Here is a 21925-nt window from a genome sequence, read left to right as displayed (position 1 = left end):
ACCTTAGTTTTGATTCAGCAGGTTGGATACACTCTTTTTGTGCAATCTACAAGGGGACATTTTGGAGCCTAATGAGGCCTATAGTGAAAAACCAAATGTCACACAATAAAAACTACAAAGAAGCTATGTCTAAAAATGCTTTGTGATGTGTAATTTTGTCTCACAGAGTTTAACCTTTCTTGTGATTCAGTGGGTTGGAAACACTCTCTTTCTACAATCTATTGGGATACATTTCAGAGCAAACTGTGGCCTATACTGAAAAACCAATTATCCCATGACAAAAACTAGGAAAAAGCTATCGGTGAAAATGCTTTGTGATGTGTGGATTTATCTCATAGATTTAAACCTTTGTATTTATTCAGCAGGTTTGGAACACTTTTTTGTAGACTATACGAAGGGACATTTCACACTTATGGAATCCTATAGTAAAAAAGCAAATATTTCATGATAAAAACAATAAAAACTTATCTCTGAAAATGCTTTGCAATGTGTGGATTCATCTCAAAGAGTTAAACCATTGCTTTGATTCAGCAGGTTAGAAACACTCTCTTTGTAGAATCTACAAAGGGATATTTCGGAGCCTATTGAGGCCAACAGTGCAAAACCGAATATCTCGCAATGAAAACTAGAAACAAACTATCTGTTAAAATGCTCTGTGATGTGTGGATTCATCTCACAGAGTTAAACCTTTGTTCCCATTCAGCAAGTTGGAAACAATCTTTTGTAGAATCTATAAAGGGTCATTTCGAAGCCCATTGAGGCCTATAGTGAAAAGAGATACCTCATGATAAAAACTAGAAACAAGCTATCAGTGAAAATGCTTTGCAATGTGTGAATTCATCTCATAGAGTTAAACCTTCATTTTAATTCAGCAGGTTGGAAACACCTTTTTTGTAGAATCTAGGAAGGGATATTTTGGAGCCATTTGACACCTATAGTGAAAACCAAATATCCCCTGATAAAAACTAGAAGCAAGGTATTTGTGAAAATGCTCTGTGATATGTGGATTCATCCCACAGAGTCAAACCTTTGTTTTGACTCAACAAGCCAGAAGCACTTTCTTTGTAGAATCTACAAAGGGACATTTCAGAGTCCATCGAGACCTATGGTGAATAGCTGAATATTCCCTGATAAAAACTAGAATTAAGCTATCTGTGAAAATGCTTTGCAATGTGTGGATCACCTCTCAGAGTTAAACCTTTGTTTTGATTCAGCAGATTGGAAACACTCTTTTTGAAGAATCAACAAAGGGACATTTTCAGCCCATGTGCAGGTATATTGATAAACCAAATATCCCACAATAGAAACTAGCAACTATTAGTGAAAATGCTTTGCAATATGTGAATTCATCTCACAGATTTAAATATTTATTTTCATTCAGAAGGTTGAGAACACTCGTTTTGTAGAATCTACAAAAAAGACATTTCAAAGCCCATTGTAGCTTACAGTGAAAAACCAAGTATTTCACAATAAAAACTAAAAACAATCTATCTGTGAACATAATTTGCAATGTGTGGATTCACCTCACAGAATTAAACCTTTGTTTTGATTCAACAGTTTGGAAACACTTTTTTCGTAGAAGCTATGGAGGGACATTTTGGAGCTTATTGAGGACTATAGTGAAAAAACGAATACTTTGTAATGAAAACAAAAAACAATCTATATGTGAAAGTGCTTTGTGATGTGTGTATTGATCTCACAGACTTAAACCTTTGTTTTGTTTCAGAAGGCTAGAAACACTTTTTTTGTAGGATATACAAAGGGACATTTCAAATGCCATAGACAAGTATAGTGAAACACTGAATATCCTGCAATAAAAACTATAAAAAAGCTATCTGTGAAAATGCTTTGCAATGTGTGGATTCGTCTCCCAGAGTTAAACCTTTGTTTTGATCCAGCAAGTTGGAGACAGTCTTATTCTAAGGGACATTAAGGAGCCCATTAAGGGAAATTTCAAAGCCCATTGAGAACTATAGTAAAAGAAGAATATTCCACAATAAAAACTAGAAAAATCTATCTGTGAAAATGCTTGGTGATGTGTGAATTCATCTCACAGAGTTAAACCTTTGTTTTGATTCAGCAGGCCAAAATCACTTTTTTTGTAGAATCTACGAAGGGACATTTCAGAGCCCATTAAGGCCTGTAGTAAAAAAAAACTGATTATCTTGCGATAAAAACTAGAAACAAGCTATCTGTGAAAATGCTTTAGGATGAGTCATTTCGAGTCACAGAGTTAAATCTTTGTTTTGATTCAGCAGGTTGAAAACACACTTTTGTAGAAACTATGAGGGGATATTTCAGAGCATATTGAAGTCTATAGTGAATAGTGAAATATCCCACGATAAAAACTAGAAACTAGCTATCTGTGAAAATGCTTTGCAATGGATGAATCTCACAGACTTAAACCTCTGTTTTGATTGAGCAGGTTGGAAACATTCTTGTGGCACAATCTATGGAGGGACATTTCAGAGCTCATTGAGGCCTATATTTGTAAAACAAAATATCCTGCTATAAAAACTGGAAAGTTTTTATAGCAGGATATTTTGTTTTACAAATATCTGTGAAACAGATAGCTTTCACAAGCTATCTGTGAAAATGCTTGGTGATGTGTGGATTCAACTCACAGAGTTAAACCTTGGTTTTGATTCAGCAGGATGGAAACACTTTTTTTGTAAAATCTACAAAGGGGAGGTTGGAAACACTCTTTTTATGAAATCTACGAAGATATATTTTGGAGCCCATTGAGGCCTATGGTGAAAAACTGAATATCCCACAATTAAAACTAGAAAGAAGCTATCCGTGAACTGCCTGGTGATGTGAGGATTCATTTGACAGAGTTAAATCTTTGTTTTAATTCAGCAGATTGGAAACACTCTTTTTGTAGAATCTGCGAAGGGACATTTCGGAGCCCATTGAGGCCTATGGTGGAAAACCAAATATCCCATGATAAAAACTAGAAACAAGTTATATGTGAAAATGTTTTGTGATGTTTGGATTAATCTCAGAATTAAACCTTTGTTTGGTTTCAGCTTGTTGGAAATACTCTTTTGGTAGAATCTTCAAAGAGACATTTTAGAGCCCACTGAGGCCTGCAGTGGAAAACCGAATATCCCACAATAAAAACTAGAAACAAGCTATCAGTGAAAATGCTTTGTGATGTGTTTATTCATTTTACAGAGTTAAACCTTTGTTTTGATTCAGCAGGTTAAAAACACTCTTTCATAGAATCTATGAAGCGATATTTCTAAGCCATTGAGGCCTATACTGAAAAACTGAATATCTCACGATAAAAAGTAGAAACTAGCTATCGGTGAAAATGCTTTCTGATGTGAGGATTCATCTCACAGAGTTAAACCTTGGTATTGATTCAGCAGGCTGGAAACATCCTTTTTGTAAAATCTGCAAAGGGATATTTTGGAGACCATTGAGGCCTATAGTGAAAGACCAAATATCCTGTGATTAAAACTAGAAACAAGCTATCCATGAAAATGCTTTGCAATGTTTGGATTTATTTTACAGGGTTAAACCTTTATTTGGTTCAGTAGGTTGGAAACACTCTTTTTGTAGAATCTATGAAGGGACATTTTAGAGCCCATTGAGACCTACAGTGAAAAACCCAACATCCCACTATAAAAACTAGAAACAACTATCTGTGCACATACTTTGTGATGTGTGGATTCATCTCACAGAGTTAAACCTTTGTTTTGATTCAGCAGATAGGAAACGCTCTTCTTGTAGAATCTAAGGGACACTTCAGAGCCTATTTAGGCCTATAGTGAATAACCACATATCCCGTGATAAAAACTAGAAACAATCTATCTGTGAAAATGCTTGCTAAGTGTGGATTCATCTCACAAATTTAAACCTTTATTTTAATTAAGAAGGTTGAAAACACTCTTTTAGTAAAATCTATGAAAGGCAGGTTGGAAGCACTCTATTTTGAGAATCTACAAAGGGACTTTTTGGAGCCCATTGAGGCCTATAGTGAAAAAACCTATATCCCAAGATAAAAACTAGAAACAAGCTATCAGTGAAAATGCTTTGCCATGTGTTCATTCATTTCACAGAGTAAAACCGTTGTTTTGATTCAGCAGGTTGGTAATGTGGGCAGCAAGCCACCCAGGCACCGAGGCAAGAGACAGAGGACACAAGCTGTTCCAGCATAATAAAATATAAAACAAGAATAGTTATACCAGATATAGATCTGAGATATGATTATATATGAATATCATTAATCATTGGTTTGTAGTAATTACTTTTTATTCCAATATTATGATAATCCTCACTCTATAACATAGCCTAGGAAAAACCAGGCCATACAGAGATAGGAGCTGAGGGGACATAGTGAGGTGTGACCAGAAGACAAGAGTGCGAGCCTTCTGTTATGCCCGGACAGGGCCACCAGAGGGCTCCTTGGTCTAGCAGTGACACCAGCGTCTGGGAAGACGCCCATTACCAGGCGGATCATGGTCCAGCGGTAGCAAAAGGCGTCAAGGAACAACACCCACTACTTAGCAGACTGGGAAAGGGGGGGGGTCTCCCTTTCCCCAGGGGAGTTTAGAGAAGACTCTGCTCCTCCACCTCTTGTGGAGGGCCTGACATCAGTCAGGCTCGCCCGCAGTTATCCGGAGGCCTAACCGTCTCCCTGTGATGCTGTGCTTCAGTGGTCACACTCCTAGTCTGCCTTCATGTTCCATCCTGTACACCTGGCTCTGCCTTCCAGATAGCAGTAGTAAATTAGTGAAAATACTAATAGTCCCTGATATGCAGAATAATGGCATAAGCTGTCTTTCCTTTTGTCTCCTCTCCCTCTCTGCCTCAGCTGCCAGGCAGGGAAGGGCCCCCTGTCCAGTGGACACGTGACCCACGTGACCTTACCTGTCATTGGAGGTGACTCACATTCTTTACCCTGCCCCTTCTGCCTTGTATCCAATAAATAACAGTGCAGCCAGATATTCGGGGCCACTACTGGTCTCCGCACATTGGTGGTAGTGGTCCCCCAGGCCCAGCTGCCTTTTCTCTTGTCTCTTTGTCTTGTGTCTTTATTTCTACACTCTCTCATCACTGCACACAGGGAGAGACCTACCGACCCTGTGGGGCTGGTCCCCACAGTAAGACTTTTTTATAGAATCTACAATGGGACATTTCATAGCCCATTGATGCCTATAGTGAAAAACCAAATATCCCGCAATAAAATCTAGAAACTAGATATTTGTGAAAATGCCTTAGGATGTGTGTGCAAACACAGCCATGTTTGCTAAAGGGAATAGCACAAAGATAATTTGACCCAGATGACCCATATCCATCCTCAGCCTCAGACCCTGGTGAGTCTGAGCCTCTCCCCAGCTCCTGCTACCTCTGATGGGTCTTCAGGACTTGCTTGTCATAGCAGGGCTGATACTCCTGCTGAGTTCCCCCATTTGAGTGAGGACATGTCTGGAGAGAGGAGACAGCTGGAACAGAGTCTTCCCAGTGATTTCCAGTGACTCAAAGAGGTTTTCCCAAAAGTCTTATAGTAGAAGATAGAGAAAGTGGGGCATTACAGAGAAAGTGGGACGTTCAGGGCCAGACCTTAGGAGAATCCTCTACCCCAACCCAGTGAAGGCCTAATCTTGTGCTACTTTCCCTTGTAACACTGGGAGAATCAGATTCATTAAGAACTTTCACCTTTCCTCTACTGAATTTCGGTTCCCTTTCCAATGGTTCCAACATGCCCAGTAAAGTGAGTTGTTCCATCTGTACAACCTGGGGTGGTGTGGTGAAGGGGAAAAAGACCAGCTCCTTCTCCCACTTCCCAGTGAGGCCTATGAAGAGGCAACTAGACTCTTTCTACCAAGTGGATGAACTCAGGCCTAGAGTTGGAGTTAGCAGACCACTGTGCAGAAGCCATGGCCCTCAGCAGAGATAGGAACAGTGGGAAACAAATGTGTGACTATAGGACCTGCTTCTTTTTTTTTTTTTTTTGAGATGGAGTCTTGCTCTTTTGCCCAGGCTGCAGCGCAGTGGCATGATCTTGGCTCACTGCAATCTCCACCACCTGTGATCAAGCAATTCTCATGCCTCAGCCTCCCAAGTAGCTGGGATCACATGCACGTGCCACCATGCCTGGCTAATTTTTGTATTTTTAGTAGAGATGGGGTTTCACCATGTTGGCCAGGCTGGTCTCAAACTCCTAGCCTCAAGTGATCCACTGCCTTAGCCTCCCAAAGTGCTGGGATTACATACAAGATGTGTTCTAAGTGGACGACTCAAGGTATACATAAAACCAAGCTTTCTGTTTATACTTGTGTTAGAAGAAGCTGACCTCAGAAGGGCAAGTGAATATTTGGATGAGAAAAGGCAAAATATGGCTAAGGAGCAGCCAGGAGGCCAGGTTGGCTGGAGTATAGGTTTATTAGAAGAGACAGTCATGGATGGGGCTATTCTGGGCAAAGCCCTGGAGGTCTGGCTGAGAAACTGGAATTCTCTGCCTATAGCCCCAATGTACTAGGTGGTTGTTACCCAAGTACAAAGCTACAGCTATGTCCTTAGCTTGGATTTCAGAAAATAATACATTTTTAAATCATCTGCAAGAGTCTAACACATAGGTTTATCTTTGGCCCCAATTATATAATTTCAAAAGCATGAATATTTTTGTACATGTCTGTTTCTTGGTTGCGCACATCAGAAGCCACCTGCAGTTTACCTGAACAGAAAAGGAGTGAGTATATTGGAAGAATGTTGGTGGGTCACAGAATGGGTGGGGAGGCTTGGCCACCAGCCCCAAGAAACAGGCAGGAACCCATGGAGGTGAGTCAGCAGGAAGCCCAGTCAAAGATGTGACACAGGAACATCACCCACAGCCACAGACACTGCTGTGGATGCTCTCTAACGGCTCCTGTGTCTTGGCATCATCACACTCCCCATAACCATTATTCCCAGCTGGAGGGGCCCACTGGTAAGCCAGGAGGTAGGGACAGGAAACATCTGGCCTTTTCCAGCTCCCACAGGCAGAGGACCTCCCATTAAGACCTTCCAAAAGTGGAATTCCCATGAAATAGGAAGGAGATCTAGGTGTTACATAGCCCCCCAAAGAGCAAATGTTCGTAATTCGGAAATATTTTTTAAAAGACTAATTTTTCTATTTTTTTTTTTAGTTTTAGCTCAAAGACATGGTAGGTTTTTAAAGGATGTATTTAAGAACCAGACTATTCTATTTTTTAAATACAGTATTTTGGAATGGCAGTATAGGAGAATGGGTTAAATATATGGCCTGGACTCAGATCAGACCTGGGTTTGAAGCCCAGCTCTACCATTTCCTAGCAGTGTGGCCCTGGGCAAGAAAATTAAACTCTCTGAGCTCTTCTAAAATGGGGTCATTTTAGTACTTACCTCACACCTTTGAACTTTGAGGTTTAAGTGAGATAATGCATGTGAAGATCCTACCAGTGCTTGGCACCAGGGAAACACTCCATAAATATCAACTATTGTCATTGAGTGACCTGTCCTAAGGCCTGAGAAATCAACATGGTCACATTGGGCCCCATACCTTGGGGTATGTGGGCTTGGCCTGACTTAAGTCCAGGCAGCTAGAGCCACACAAGGGAAGGAGGATGTCCAGATGTCCACTTGGACACATTTCCCCCTCATTCCTTGCTTTTTCACCTTTTATTGTTTAAGGCCATGGGTTTTGATGTTACAGGTTTGGATTTGAATCCAGACCTGCCAGATGATGTTGGGCACCTCACGTGAGTTATTTAACTTCTCTAACCTTCAGGCTTTTTTCACTGCAAAATGAGAATAATGCTATCTACCATGTGGCAGTGCTGTAAGAAATCAGATAGTTTGTGCAGGGTGCTTAGCACTGTGCCTCATAGGTGAGAAGGGTCCTCATTAGTATATATTCATCCTCGTGGGTTAGGGGAGAAGTAGCACTTCCCAAGAAGGTTATTTTCCTTCTATAATACCACATGTAAATTTATCTCTTTGATGCTTAAGTCATCTGGCAAGGATTGTTTTGGCTTCTACAAAAAAAAAGGTAAAATCATCTTGACAGTTGGAGGTGACATCTGTGGAAAATGCTAGTGTTCATGTAGCAAAAACCTAGACCAGATCACTGCAAGCATGCAGGTCCAAGGGTAAAGCAGGTCAACACTGCTTAGAATATTGTCCACTGGACTCTCATTGCAGAGATGCTCCTCAGGAAGGGTGCTGTAGTCCAATAAGTTTGGCAAGTATGACTCCATCCTCCTTTTAGAAAATTATAATGCTGGCCAGCTGCGGTGGCTCAAGCCTGTAATCCCAGCACTTTGGGAGGCCAAGGTGGGCAGATCATGAGGCCAACAGTTTGAGACCAACCTGGCCACCAAGGTGAAACCCCATCTCTACTAAAACTATGAAAATTAGCCAAGCATGGTGTCAGGCACCTGTGATCCCAGCTACTCAGGAGGCCAAGGCAGGAGAATCGCTTGAAACCAGAAGATAGAAATTGCAATAAGCCAAGATGGCACCACTGCACTCTAGCCTAGGCGAAAGTGTGAAACTTTGTCTCAAAAAAAAAAGAAAAGAAAAGAAAATTACAAGGCAGGGTGGGCCCAGTGGCTCTCGCCATAATCTCAGCACTTTGGGAGGCCAAGACAGGCAGATCTCTTGAGTACAGGAATTTGAGACCAGCCTGGGCCACATAGCGAAACCCCATTTCTACTAAAAATACAAAAATTAGCCAGGTGTGGTGACACAAGCCTGTAGACCCAGCTACTTGGGAGGCTGAGGTGGGAGGATCACTTGAACCCTGGAGGTGGAGGTTGCAGTGAGCTGATATCACACCACTGCACTCTAACCTGAGCAACAGAGCACAACTCTGTCTCAAAAAAAAAAAAAAGAAGGATAATTGCAATGCACATCAGCTTATAGAAGGCTCAAGGAAGTGCTAAACAAAAAAGAGCCACTATAATATTACCCCAACAGCATTTAATGAACAAAACCCTTCCTCATGAAGCACTAAAAACACACCTTACTAAATGCTGAGGCAGCCATGTTTGAAGTAAATGGATCATTTTTGACCCCAGTATAACAAAACTTCACTCCCATGCAATAGAATCCCAACGTAAAGAACAAGTTTATGATCTTCATGTGTGTCTGTCTGTCTTTTTTTTTTTTTTTTGAGACAGGGTCTCACTCTGTTGCCTAGGCTGAAGTGCAGTGGTGCAATCAGGGCTCACTGCAGCCTCAACCTCTCAAGCTTAAGCAATCCTCCCACCTCAGCCTCCCAAATAAGTAGCTGGGCTATTGGCATGTGCCACCATGCCCAGCTGATGTTTTTATTTTTTGGAGAGATGGGGTCTCCCTATTTTGTCCAGGCTTGTCTCAAACTACTGGGCTCAAGCAATTCACCCACCTCAGCCTCTCAAAGTGCTGGAATTACAAGCATGAGCCACTGTGCTCGGCCAATGCTCATGTATTTCTAAGTAAAGCAAAGTTCCCATAGGTATGACAGCTATATTTTAGAACTAAAAATTGGGACTATTTTAAAGCATTGGTAGCTTAGAAAATTCAGGACATAGCCCAAGGCACATAGTAGGGGTTCAATAATGGAACTGAGGTGCATTTCCCAGGAAGATGAGTCTCAATGGTTTTTTTTACCCCCCTCATTTTACTTGGCTGTCTCCCTCACATGAACACTCTAAGTCTATAGTGCACGAAACTTTGGATCATCAACATATTAAACTATTATCACACACTCCATCATCTAAAGAGTGATTGTAGTCAAAATACTAAAAAGGTGAATATTGAAATAAACGCTCAAAGTGAGAAGAGGAAAGGTGTGAGTTCTATGGAGAGGAAAGAGATGAAAAGAGAAAGGAAAATTGGAAGTGAGAAATTCTCACCACCATCAATATCACCATCATCACTGTCATCATTTCCATTTACTATGTACTGTCAAGCATATGCTGAGTGGTTACAGGCAATATGGCAACAATCCTGTGAAATAATTATTATTATCTCCATTTTATAAGTCAGGAGACAAATATACAGAGCAAAAGATTCACAGTAGTAAGTTGGAACCAAGATTTGAACCCAAACCCTCTTATTATAGAACCTGTGCATTTAGCTAGGATGCCAAAATGTCAAAGGTAAGATAATATTTTCTTATATAAAGAGTATAGTAATTAGAATGTTCTTGACTCAGAACTATGAAGCTAATAAATTTTTAACAAGATCAACAATATATCATAAAAATAGATACAGCAAGTATACATTTCTGTATCTTTTAAAATGTAAAATTATGCTCCATAATGTAAATATATTCTCAAGGGGCTTCAATACATTAAAAAGTGTATACAGCCGGGCGCAGTAGTTCATGCCTGAAATCCCAGCACTTTGGGAGGCTGAGGCGGGTAGATCACTTGAGGCCAGGAGTTGAGACCAGCTTGGCCAACATGGTGAAACCCCGTCTCTTCTAAAACTACAAAAATTAGCCAGGTATGGTGGTACATGCCTGTAATCCCAACTACTTGGGAAAATGAAGCCATGGGACTCACTTGAACCCAGGAGGTAGAGGTTGCAGTGAGCCAACATCATGCCACTTCACTCCAGCCTGGGTGATAGAGCAAGACTCCATCTCAAAAGAAAAAAAAAGTGGATATACAACATAGTATAAATATAGCTCTGTTCAGAATATACTGTACTATAAATCTGACCTAACATTAATATGGAAGCTATAATAAACATTTAATTAAAGGTAATTTTGTATGCCCCCTTAGACTTTAGAAAAACCTTTAGGATGACTGTGCTTAGAAGCTGCCCAAAGAAATTTTACTACTTGCCTTCTTTTTCTCTCAGTGCCTTCTATTTTTCTCATTATACTCAGAAGTATGTCATTTGGTTCAGTCCTACACTTGACACTCTGTTGACAGCCATCAGAGTCCTTCATACTCTTTCAGGAAACCACACAAGTAAAAAGTCAGGGGGAGATGACTTGTTCAAGATCTTTTCAGCCTAGCGGTGACAGAGCAGGCACTTGAATCCAGGCACTGTGCTCTTTGATGGCTTCCCTCACTTTCATCACACCAGGACCACTTACACTGTTTTTGGTTTTGCTAGAGTACCATGTTATTTAATTAATTACTTGGTTAATCTAATTCCTTGCTGTTATTCCCCCTTTTTTTTAAAACCTTAGTCTTGCTATGAGCAATAACATCCACGAATCTCATGTTTGACCTATTATATGTCTTTTTTTTTGAGATGGAATCTCGCTCTGTCACCCAGGCTGGAGTGCAATGGCATAATCTCGTCTCACTGCAACCTCTGCCTCCCAGGTTCAAGCCATTCTCCTGCCTCAGCCTCCTGGGTAGCTGGGATTACAGGTGCCCGCCACCATGCGCAGCTAATTTTTGTGCTTTTAGTAGAGACAGGGTTTCACTATGTTGGCCAGGTTGGTTTCAAACTCTTGACCTCGTGATCCACCCACCTCGGCCTCCCTAAGTGCTGGGATTACAGGCATGAGCCACCGCGCCCTGCCTATATGTCTTTCTTTACTTTTGTTGTTGTTTTTTTTTTTGTAGGTTATCGATTTATTTTTCTTTTTTTTAAATTTTATCATTATTGTACTTTAAGTTTTAGGGTACACGTGCACAACGTGCAGGTTTGTTACATATGTATACATGTGCCATGTTGGTGTGCTGCACCCATTAACTCAACATTTAGCATTAGGTGTACCTCCTAATGCTATCCCTCCCCACTCCCCCCACCCAACAACAGGCCCCGGTGTGTGATGTTCCCCTTCCTGTGTCCATGTGTTCTCATTGTTCAATTCCCACCTATGAGTGAGAACATGCAGTGTTTGGTTTTTTGTCCCTGCGATACTTTGCTGAGAATGATGGTTTCCAGCTTCATCCACGTCCCTACAAAGGACATGAACTCATCATTTTTTATGGCTGCATAGTATTCCATGGTGTATATGTGCCACATTTTCTTTTTTTTTTCTTCCTTTCTTTAAATTTTATTATAAGTTTTAGGGTACATGTGCACAATGTGCAGGTTAGTTACATATGTATACATGTGCCATGCTGGTGTGCTGCACCCATTAACTCATCATTTAGCATTAGGTATATCTCCTAATGCTATCCCTCCCCCCTCCCCCCACCCCACAACAGTCCCCAGAGTGTGATGTTCCCCTTCCTGTGTCCATGTGTTCTCATTGTTCAATTCCCAACTATGAGTGAGAACATGCGGTGTTTGGTTTTTTGTCCTTGCGATAGTTTACTGAGAGTGATGATTTCTAATTTCATCCATGTCCCTACAAAGGACATGAACTCGTCATTTTTTATGGATGCATAGTATTCCATGGTGTATATGTGCCACATTTTCTTAATCCAGTCTATCATTGTTGGACATTTGGGTTGGTTCCAAGTCTTTGCTATGGTGAATAGTGCCACAATAAACATATGTGTGCATGTGTCTTTATAGCAGCATGATTTATAGTCCTTTGGGTATATACTCAGTAATGGGATGGCTGGGTCAAATGGTATTTCTAGTTCTAGATCCCTGAGGAATGGCCACACTGACTTCCACAATGGTTGAACTAGTTTACCGTCCCACCAACAGTGTAAAAGTGTTCCTATTTCTCCACATCCTCTCCAGCACGTGTTGTTTCCTGACTTTTTAATGATCACCATTCTAACTGGTGTGAGATGTTATCTTATTGTGGTTTTGATTTGCATTTCTCTTATGGCCAGTGATGGTGAGCATTTTTTCATGTGTTTTTTGGCTGCATAAATGTCTTCTTTTGAGAAGTGTCTGCTCATGTCCTTCATTCACTTTTTGATGGGGTTGCTTGTTTTTTTCTTGTAAATTTGTTTGAGTTCATTGTAGATTCTGGATATTAGCCCTTTGTCAGATGAGTAAGTTGCAAAAATTTTCTCCCATTCTGTGGGTTGCCTGTTCACTCTGATGGTAGTTTCTTTTGCTGTGCAGAAGCTCCTTAGTTTAATTAGATCCCATTTGTCAATTTTGGCTTTTGTTGCCATTGCTTTTGGTGTTTTACACGTGAGGTCCTTGCCCATGCCTATGTCCTAAATGGTATTGTCTAGGTTTTCTTCTAGGGTTTTTATGGTTTTAGGTCTAACGTTTAAATCTTTAATCCATCTTGAATTAATTTTTGTATAAGGCGTAAGGAAGGGATCCAGTTTCAGCTTTCTACATATGGCTAGCCAGTTTTCCCAGCACCATTTATTAAATATGGAATCCTTTCCCCATTGCTTATTTTTCTCAGGTTTGTCAAAGATCAGACAGTTGTAGATATGCGGCATAATTTCTGAGGGCTCTGTTCTGTTCCATTGGTCTATATCTCTGTGTTGGTACCAGTACCATGCTGTTTTGATTACTGTAGCCTTGTAGTATAGTTTGAAGTTGGGTAGTGTGATGCCTCCAGCTTTGTTCTTTTGGCTTAGGATTGACTTGGCAATGCGGGCTCTTTTTTGGCTCCATATGAACTTTAAAGTAGTTTTTTCCAATTCTGTGAAGAAAGTCATTGGTAGCTTGATGGGGATGGCATTGAATCTATGAATTACCTTGGGCAGTATGGCCATTTTCACGATATTGATTCTTCCTACCCATGAGCATGGAATGTTCTTCCATTTGTTTGTATCCTCTTTTATTTCCTTGAGCAGTGGTTTGTAGTTCTCCTTGAAGAGGTCCTTCACCTCCCTTGTAAGTTGGATTCCTAGGTATTTTATTCTCTTTGAAGCAATTGTGAATGGGAGTTCACTCATGATTTGGCTCTCTGTTTGTCTGTTATTGGTGTATAAGAATGCTTGTGATTTTTGTACATTGATTTTGTATCCTCAGACTTTGCTGAAGTTGCTTATCAGCTCGAGGAGATTTTGGGCTGAGACGATGGGGTTTTCTAGATATACAATCATGTCATCTGCAAACAGGGACAATTTGACTTCCTCTTTTCCTAATTGAATACCCTTTATTTCCTTCCCCTGCCTGATTGCCCTGGCCAGAACTTCCAACACTATGTTGAATAGGAGTGGTGAGAGAGGGCATCCCTGTCTTGTTCCCGTTTTCAAAGGGAATGCTTCCAGTTTTTGTCCATTCAGTATGCTATTGGCTTTGGGTTTGTCATAAATAGCTCTTACTATTTTGAGATACATCCCATCAATACCTAATTTATTGAGAGTTTTTAGCATGAAGAGTTGTTGAATTTTGTCTAAGGCCTTTTCTGCATCTATTGAGATAATCATGTGGTTTTTGTCTTTGGTTCTGTTTTTATGCTGGATTACATTTATTGATTTGCGTATATTGAACCAACCTTGCATCCCAGGGATAAAGCCCACTTAATCATGGTGGATAAGCTTTTTGATGTGCTGCTGGACTCGGTTTGCCAGTATTTTATTGAGGATTTTTGCATCGATGCTCATCAAGTATATTGGTCTAAAATTCTCTTTTTTGGTTGTGTCTCTGCCAGGCTTTGGTATCAGGATGATGCTGGCCTCATAAAATGAGTTAGGGAGGATTCCTTCTTTTTCTATTGATTGGAATAGTTTCAGAAGGAATGGTACCAGCTCCTCTTTGTACCTCTGGTAGAGTTCGGCTGTGAATCCATCTGGTCCTGGACTTTTTTTGGTTGGTAAGCTATTGCTTATTGCCTCCGTTTCAGAGCCTGTTATTGCTCTATTCAGAGATTCAACTTCTTCCTGGTTTAGTCTTGGGAGGATGTATGTGTCGAGGAATTTATCCATTTCTTCTAGATTTTCTAGTTTATTTGTGTAGAGGTGTTTATAGTATTCTCTGATGGTAGTTTGTACTTCTGTGGGATTGGTGGTGATATCCCCTTTTTCTTTATTTTTGCGTCTATTTGATTCTTCTCTCTTTTCTTCTTTATTAGTCTTGCTAGTGGTCCATCAATTTTGTTGATCTTTTCAAAAAACCAGCTCCTGGATTTATTAATTTTTTGAAGGGTTTTTTGTGTCTCTATTTCCTTCAGTTCTGCTCTGATCTTAGTTATTTCTTGCCTTCTGCTAGCTTTTGAATGTGTTTGCTCTTGCTTTTCTAGTTCTTTTAATTGTGCTGTTAGGGTGTCAATTTTAGATCTTTCCTGCTTTCTCTTGGGGGCATTTAGTGCTATAAATTTCCCTCTGCACACTGCTTTGAATGTGTCCCAGAGATTCTGGTATGTTGGGTCTTTGTTCTCATTGGTTTCAAAGAACATCTTTATTTCTGCCTTCATTTTGTTATTTACCCAGTAGTCATTCAGGAACAGGTTGTTCAGTTTCCATGTAGTTGAGTGGTTTTGAGTGAGTTTCTTAATCCTGAGTTCTAGTTTGATTGCACTGTGGTCTGAGAGACAGTTTGCTATAATTTCTGTTCTTTTACATTTGCTGAGGAGTGCTTTACTTCCAACTATGTGGTCAATTTTGTAGTAAGTGTGGTGTGGTGCTGAAAAGAATCTATATTCTGTTGATTTGGGGTGGAGAGTTCTGTAGATGTCTATTAGGTCTGCTTGGTGCCGAGCTGAGTTCAATTCCTGGATATCCTTGTTAACTTTCTTTCTCATTGATCTGTCTAATGTTGTCAGTTGGGTGTTAAAGTCTCCCATTATTAATGTGTGGGAGTCTAAGTCTCTTTGTAGGTCACTCAGGACTTGCTTTATGAATCTGGGTGCTCCTGTATTGGGTGCATATATATTTAGGATAGTTAGCACTTCTTGTTGAATTGATCCCTTTACTATTATGTAATGGCCTTCTTTGTCTCTTTTGATCTTTGTTGGATTAAAGTCTGTTTTATCACAGACTAGGATTGCAACCTCTGCCTTTTTTTGCTTTCCATTTGCTTGGTAGATCTTCCTCCATCCCTCTATTTTGAGCCTATGTGTGTCTCTGCACGTGAGATGGGTTTCCTGAATACAGCACACTGATGGGTCTTGACTTTTTATCCAATTTGCCAGTCTGTGTCTTTTAATTGGAGCATTTAGCCCATTTACATTTAAAGTTAATATTGTTATGTGTGAATTTGATCCTGTCATTAAGATGTTAGCTGGTTATTTTGCTCGTTAGTTGATGCAGTTTCTTCCTAGCCTTGATGATCTTTACAATTTGGCATGTTTTTGCAGTGGCTGGTACCGGTTGTTCTTTTCCATGTTTAGTGCTTCCTTCAGGAACTCTTTTAGGGCAGGCCTGGTGGTGACAAAATCTCTCAGCATTTGCTTGTCTGTAAAGTATTTTATTTCTCCTTTACTTATGAAGCTTAGTTTGGCTGGATATGAGATTCTGGGTTGAAAATTCTTTTCTTTAAGAATGTTGAATATTGGTCCCCACTCTCTTCTGGCTTGAAGAGTTTCTGCCGAGAGATCAGCTGTTAGTCTGATGGGCTTCTCTTTGTCTATATGTCTTTCTTAATACACACTTATACAAGTAAATATTTTTAGAAGATGTGTTCATGGCTGGGTGTGTTGGCTCAAACCTGTAATCCCAGCACTTTGCGAAGCTGAAGCTGGAGTATCACTTGAGCCCAGGAGTTCAACAGCTTGCAACAAAGCAAGACCTCATCTCTATGAAGTCTTTTAAAAATTAGTTGAACATGGTGGTACTCACCTGTAATCCAAGCTACTCAGGATGCTGAGGCAGGAGAGTTGCTTGAGCCCAGGAATTCAAAGCTGAAGTAAGTTACACACCACTGAACTCCAGCCTGGGCAACAGAGCTAGACCCTGACTCAAAAAATATATATATGTGACCGGGTGCGGTGGCTCACACCTGTAATCCCAGCACTTTGGGAGGCCAAGGTGGGCAGATCACGAGGTCAGGAGTTCGAGACCAACCTGGCCAACATGGTGAAACCCTGTCTCTACCAAAAATGCAAAAATTAGCTGGGTGTGGTGGTGGGTGCCTGTAATCCCAGCCCCTTGGGAGGCTGAGGCAGAGAATTGCTTGAACCCGGGAGGCAGAGGTTGCAGTGAGCCAAGATTGTACCATTGCACTCCAGCTTGGACAACAGGGCAAGACTCCATCTCAAAAAAATATATATATATGCAATTATTTCATTATTTATATATGATTTTTATTAAATATATATTTGTTTAAACAAGGTATTTAACAACTATATATGTGTGTATGTATATATGTGTGTATATATATTTTTTATATATTTGTTAAAATACATTTTAAAGCTCATTTATACACCCCAGCAATTTCCACACTACATTTTGAAACATATTGCTCTGTGTGCGAAACAGAAAATGTCTTAGCTCTATGGAAGCCAGTCCAGGTTAGGTGCTGTGTTTACACGAAATACCAGGAGGTCCAGGGATTTGCTGGGCCCTGTTCCCTGTGAGTCTCAATTCAAGAGGATGACACAAGCTTAGAATAAAATTAAAGCATGACTGCAATGCCACTGGTTTTTATTTCTTTGGGTTTTTTTAATTAGAAACAAGAGGTGGGAGGACACTGAATCAGGTGCTCCTTTGAAAGTGTCTCCCATTCTATAATTCATTAGGTTGCACATATTATGGAATGTTTGAACTTATAACTTTTTAAGAACTATCTCTATATCTTTAATGTGTACACCTTACATTGAGAAAGCCAGAGTTAGTCCAGCCTTTGTAAAATGGTGGGGAAATGACTCGTGCCTTGGAATATTAGTTGCACTTGCTTCTCAGCCTGGAGGCTGAAAACGCAGCAGAATCATTGTGGAACACTACACGCCCTGTCTCATCTGACTGCCTCCCACTTTAGAAATGAAGAAAGAGAATAAAATCATTTAAGTTTTGCCTAGAGTTAAGTTACCTTTTTTTTAAAGCATTCCTCCTTCACCTTTCAGATAAAACAACCCATATAGACTGTACCAGATACAGAGATTTAATGCTTTTTCTGTTCTCTTCAAAGACAAAAATTTTCCGTGGACTTTTCCATTTGGTGCATCTCCTATGCTTGGCTTGTCACCTTAGCTCTGACACAAAGGTAATATAACCCATGACTGGTGAGACATACCCTCTCCTTTGCAGTCCACATTCAGAAGATCTCATTTCCATTTCCAATTACACAAGTATGAGTCCCAATGTGGGTAGAAAGTCTTCCAGAAATGAGAAACCCAGATTAGCTAGTCAAGCTGCTCCTTGCAGATGAACTAAAAATATTAATTTGTAAAGCATTAACAGTATACTAGCTGAAAGCACAGACTTTCATTCAGACAGAGCTGAGTTTGAATCCTGGCTTTACCACCATGAGATGTGGGGAGAGTGAATTAACCTCTCTTGTCCTTCAGTGTCTTGACTTACAATCCAAGCATATGAATAGTACCTACCTCATAGGGCTGCTTTGAGGATTAAATGAGATCATGCTTATAAGATATTAAGTGCTAGAAAGCACTGGAAATTGCTAGCCATTATTCTCATATAACTCTCATGATTACCATTACTTACAAATTGCCTGAAATCCATATGGTCACTGTGGTAGATTCCAAGAATGGGTCCACACAACATCTGCTTTGACCATTTCTAAAACCTACAGTGTCTGGACTCTTTTGTAGCTAGGGTTCTGACTGTGACCCAGGTTATGCCCAGCAGATGCCTATGTGCTCCAGGGAGATGAAGGTCATATAAGTGAAGTGGCAGCACATATAGGTGGGTCCATATTTTTGCAGACATGACTGAAAGAGCTTTGAGAGAAGTCTCACTGTCCAGCCCCTAGCATCACAGGTATTGACTGCTGAGCAGCAGTAGTGGGGCTTCTATGAGAACAGTCCTGTTTATGGTTGGGCATTTCTGCTGGGGTTGTTTCTGGCTGTGTGGTATCCTAGCCTGCTTCTCTGGCACTGCTGGAAATCCTGTAAGCTACCTAATACCCTGCTGTAACCCCTTTCTATTGAAACTAGCTAGTGTGAATTATGTTGTCTGCAACTAAGAACACAGTAACTATCAAAACAATCAATACAGTAATTATCAAAATAATCCTTGTTACTATAAGGATTTTTTTACTAGTCATATTCAGGTTACTAAGGGATAAATAAAAGTATGTATAAAAACCTTGCTCTTGCCTTCAAAATGCATTTATCCTAAAATATACTACGTGAGTGGAGACCTGTTGTGTTTTTTTTAAAAAAAAGTTTTATTTTCTTTGGCAGCAGAAAGCCTTTTCTGAGGAACTAGCAGAATAAACTGATTAAAATTGAAGTCTTACAGGAAAGAATCCTCACTTGGGTCCTTATTGAGGATGACAGATGAGCCTACCTGGCATAGTGTTCTCTAGAAATTATAATGGGAGAGTTAAAAGGTGCACCAGAAAGCCAGTTTACGTGTATAAGTATTTGGCTAGGTATGTTGTATATAGTCATTAATGTACTTACTTCTAGGATGGTATCCAGAGATGTGCTCAATTACAATGAGAAGAATGCCCTGAAAGAAGTAATTAACAAGAGCATTGAGATATCTCTCCAGATTTTGACTTAATGAAAAATTACTGTGTGATGGGTACAGCCCTCAGTGAAGTGTGGTTTCAGTTTTGCCAGTTTCTTATCTGCTTTCATTATCATTAATAGTTTTAAAAATATAACATCAAATTCTTTCTCTTTATAAAGACTGCTCTTTTTTTTGAGATGGGCTCTCACTCTGTCTCCCAGGTTGGAGTGCAGTGTTGCAATCTTGGCTCACTGCAACCTCCACCTACCAGGTTCAAGCAATTCTCCCACCTCAGCCTCCTGAGTTGCTGGGACCACAGGCATGCACAACCACACTGGACTAATTTTTTTGTATTTTTAGTAGAGACAGGGTTTTACCATGCTGCCCAAGCTGGTCTTGAACTCCTCCTGGCCTCAAGCAATCTGCCTGCCTTGGCCTCCCAAAGTGCTGGGATTGCAGGTGTCAGCCATCACAGTCAGTCACAAAGACCGCTCTTATGGTGTGTTTTTGAGTAACCATGGCCCCACTGGCAACTCTCGTCATTTTTATTCAATGCCTAGTTTCCCATTTTCTCCCTTATATACTTCTGGCAAAATATAATGACCTGTTCAAAGCAGATCAGAGAACTTCTCACAATGCTGATAGGCAGAATGGTCAAGTGCTTAAGGTATTGTCTGTCTTCTTCAATAAAAGAACACAAAAAATGCTGGACCTCTGGCTTAGTCTATCAGTTGGCATATTAGTTTCCTGTGGCTGCTGTAACAAAATGCCACAAATTTAGTGGCTTAAAACAACACAAATGTATTGTCTTATAGTTCCAGAGGTCAGAAGTCCAAAATCATTTTCACTGAGATTTAGCTAAGGGTTTGCAGAAATGGCTCATTCTGGAGGCTTCAGAAAATAATACATTTTCTTGCCTTTTTCAGCTTGGCAGGATGCCTGTAGTCCTTGCCTCACAGCCCCTGCCTCACATCACTCCAACCTCCTGTTTCCGTGGTCATATCTCCTACTAATCACTCTGACCCTCCCTGCCCCCTCTTATAAGGACCCTTGTGATTACATTGGGCCCACGCAGATAATCCAGGGTTGTCTCCCCATCTCAAGATCCTTAATTCAAGTCTCATCTTCAAAGTCCCTTTGTCATATAAGGTGATATTCACAGGTTCTGGGAATTAGGGATTACTCCACCTACTACAGGTGTCAGGAAAGCAAGTTCTAGCTTCCTCAATCAGTGAGGACTTACTAGAAGGTTACATCGAGAAAATAGTAGGAAATCAAGAAAACCAACAGGCATTTGAGATACAAGGCAAATACATACCTGGTTATCTTGCTGTCCTCTCAGCAGCTGGTGCCTTTTGCTGCAGATTCTAGACTTCTACCTTTATTGTGACTGTCTTTACTTCCTTTTCTGTCTAACTGATGATTCTAGTAGCTCTAGCAGTCAAACTGAATTAGCCAGAGGCCCATCCTATAGAGGGCGCCCCTTTTCTGCCAGGCTCTTTTATGAGGAAATCTCATTGACTGCTATCTAACCTACAGACAGCAGCTTTTGAATCAGTCATTAATCCTTGGTCCACTCAGCTTTGGCCAGAAAAGCTGGGCCACAAGACACAAAATGTGTACAGGAACCACGGGCCTTTGTCTCTGAAAGGCGCTGGGAAGTTCTAAGCATTTGGAGATCGTTAGACTCTTCTCCAAAACACTGTCAGTGATGGCAGAGTTTGAGCAAAATATTTTGCTTCCCAATTTTTGAAACTGGAATGTTTATAGGTGCTTGTTACAAACAGATTTTTGTTAATGTTTACAAAATATAGTATTCCTAAGAAAACAAATCAGAATGGTCCAAAAATAAAGAGTGCTTTGGAAAGCTAAAGGCTTGTCATGATATCCTGTAGTCTAATCATAGACTCTAATTACGGGAAAAGACATACATATCACCAAACGAAGTCTTCAAGATCATCCTGGTCTTTATAGCTCTTCAAATTATATAAAGCAACACACTGGAATTCCCAAGCTCTGAGTCATCCATGAAAAAAACAGCTCATATGACTTTCAGGACACTGAATTTAATTCAGAAACCATTTTATAAATGTCTACTCTCTTTGACAGAGGAGATCTAGGAAAAGAGAGAAGTAATCTGGAGTGTAGCACAGAATTAAACTGACTTCTCTTTAATGGAGACGTAGAGCCTGTTACACTGCAGATTCTTGGATCATGTCAGATAATCATAGGTTAAGCCACTGGATTAGTCATATCATGAATTTCATAATCACCATATAATTGACACAGGCCTTTAAACAGTCATTTCTCCTGGAAGCCAGTTTATTGCTGGAATTAAATGAAGTGTCACTCTCTGCAGAAAATGGAACAAACTTTTCACTTGGCTTACCTTGGCAGTAATTAGGAGATTTCTAGGAATTAGCAACAATCCTCGCCAAGCTGTCCAAGTGGTAACAAGCAGATTGCCCTTAAGAATGCAAAGGTTCATACTGCCCAAAGTAATTTATAGATTCAATGCTATCCCCATCAAGCTACCATTGACCTTCTTC

Source organism: Pan paniscus, chromosome 19, assembly GCF_029289425.2.
Source record: "Pan paniscus chromosome 19, NHGRI_mPanPan1-v2.0_pri, whole genome shotgun sequence".
NCBI classification, from domain to species: Eukaryota; Metazoa; Chordata; class Mammalia; order Primates; family Hominidae; genus Pan; species Pan paniscus.
Note: the sequence above shows the minus strand (reverse complement) of the source record.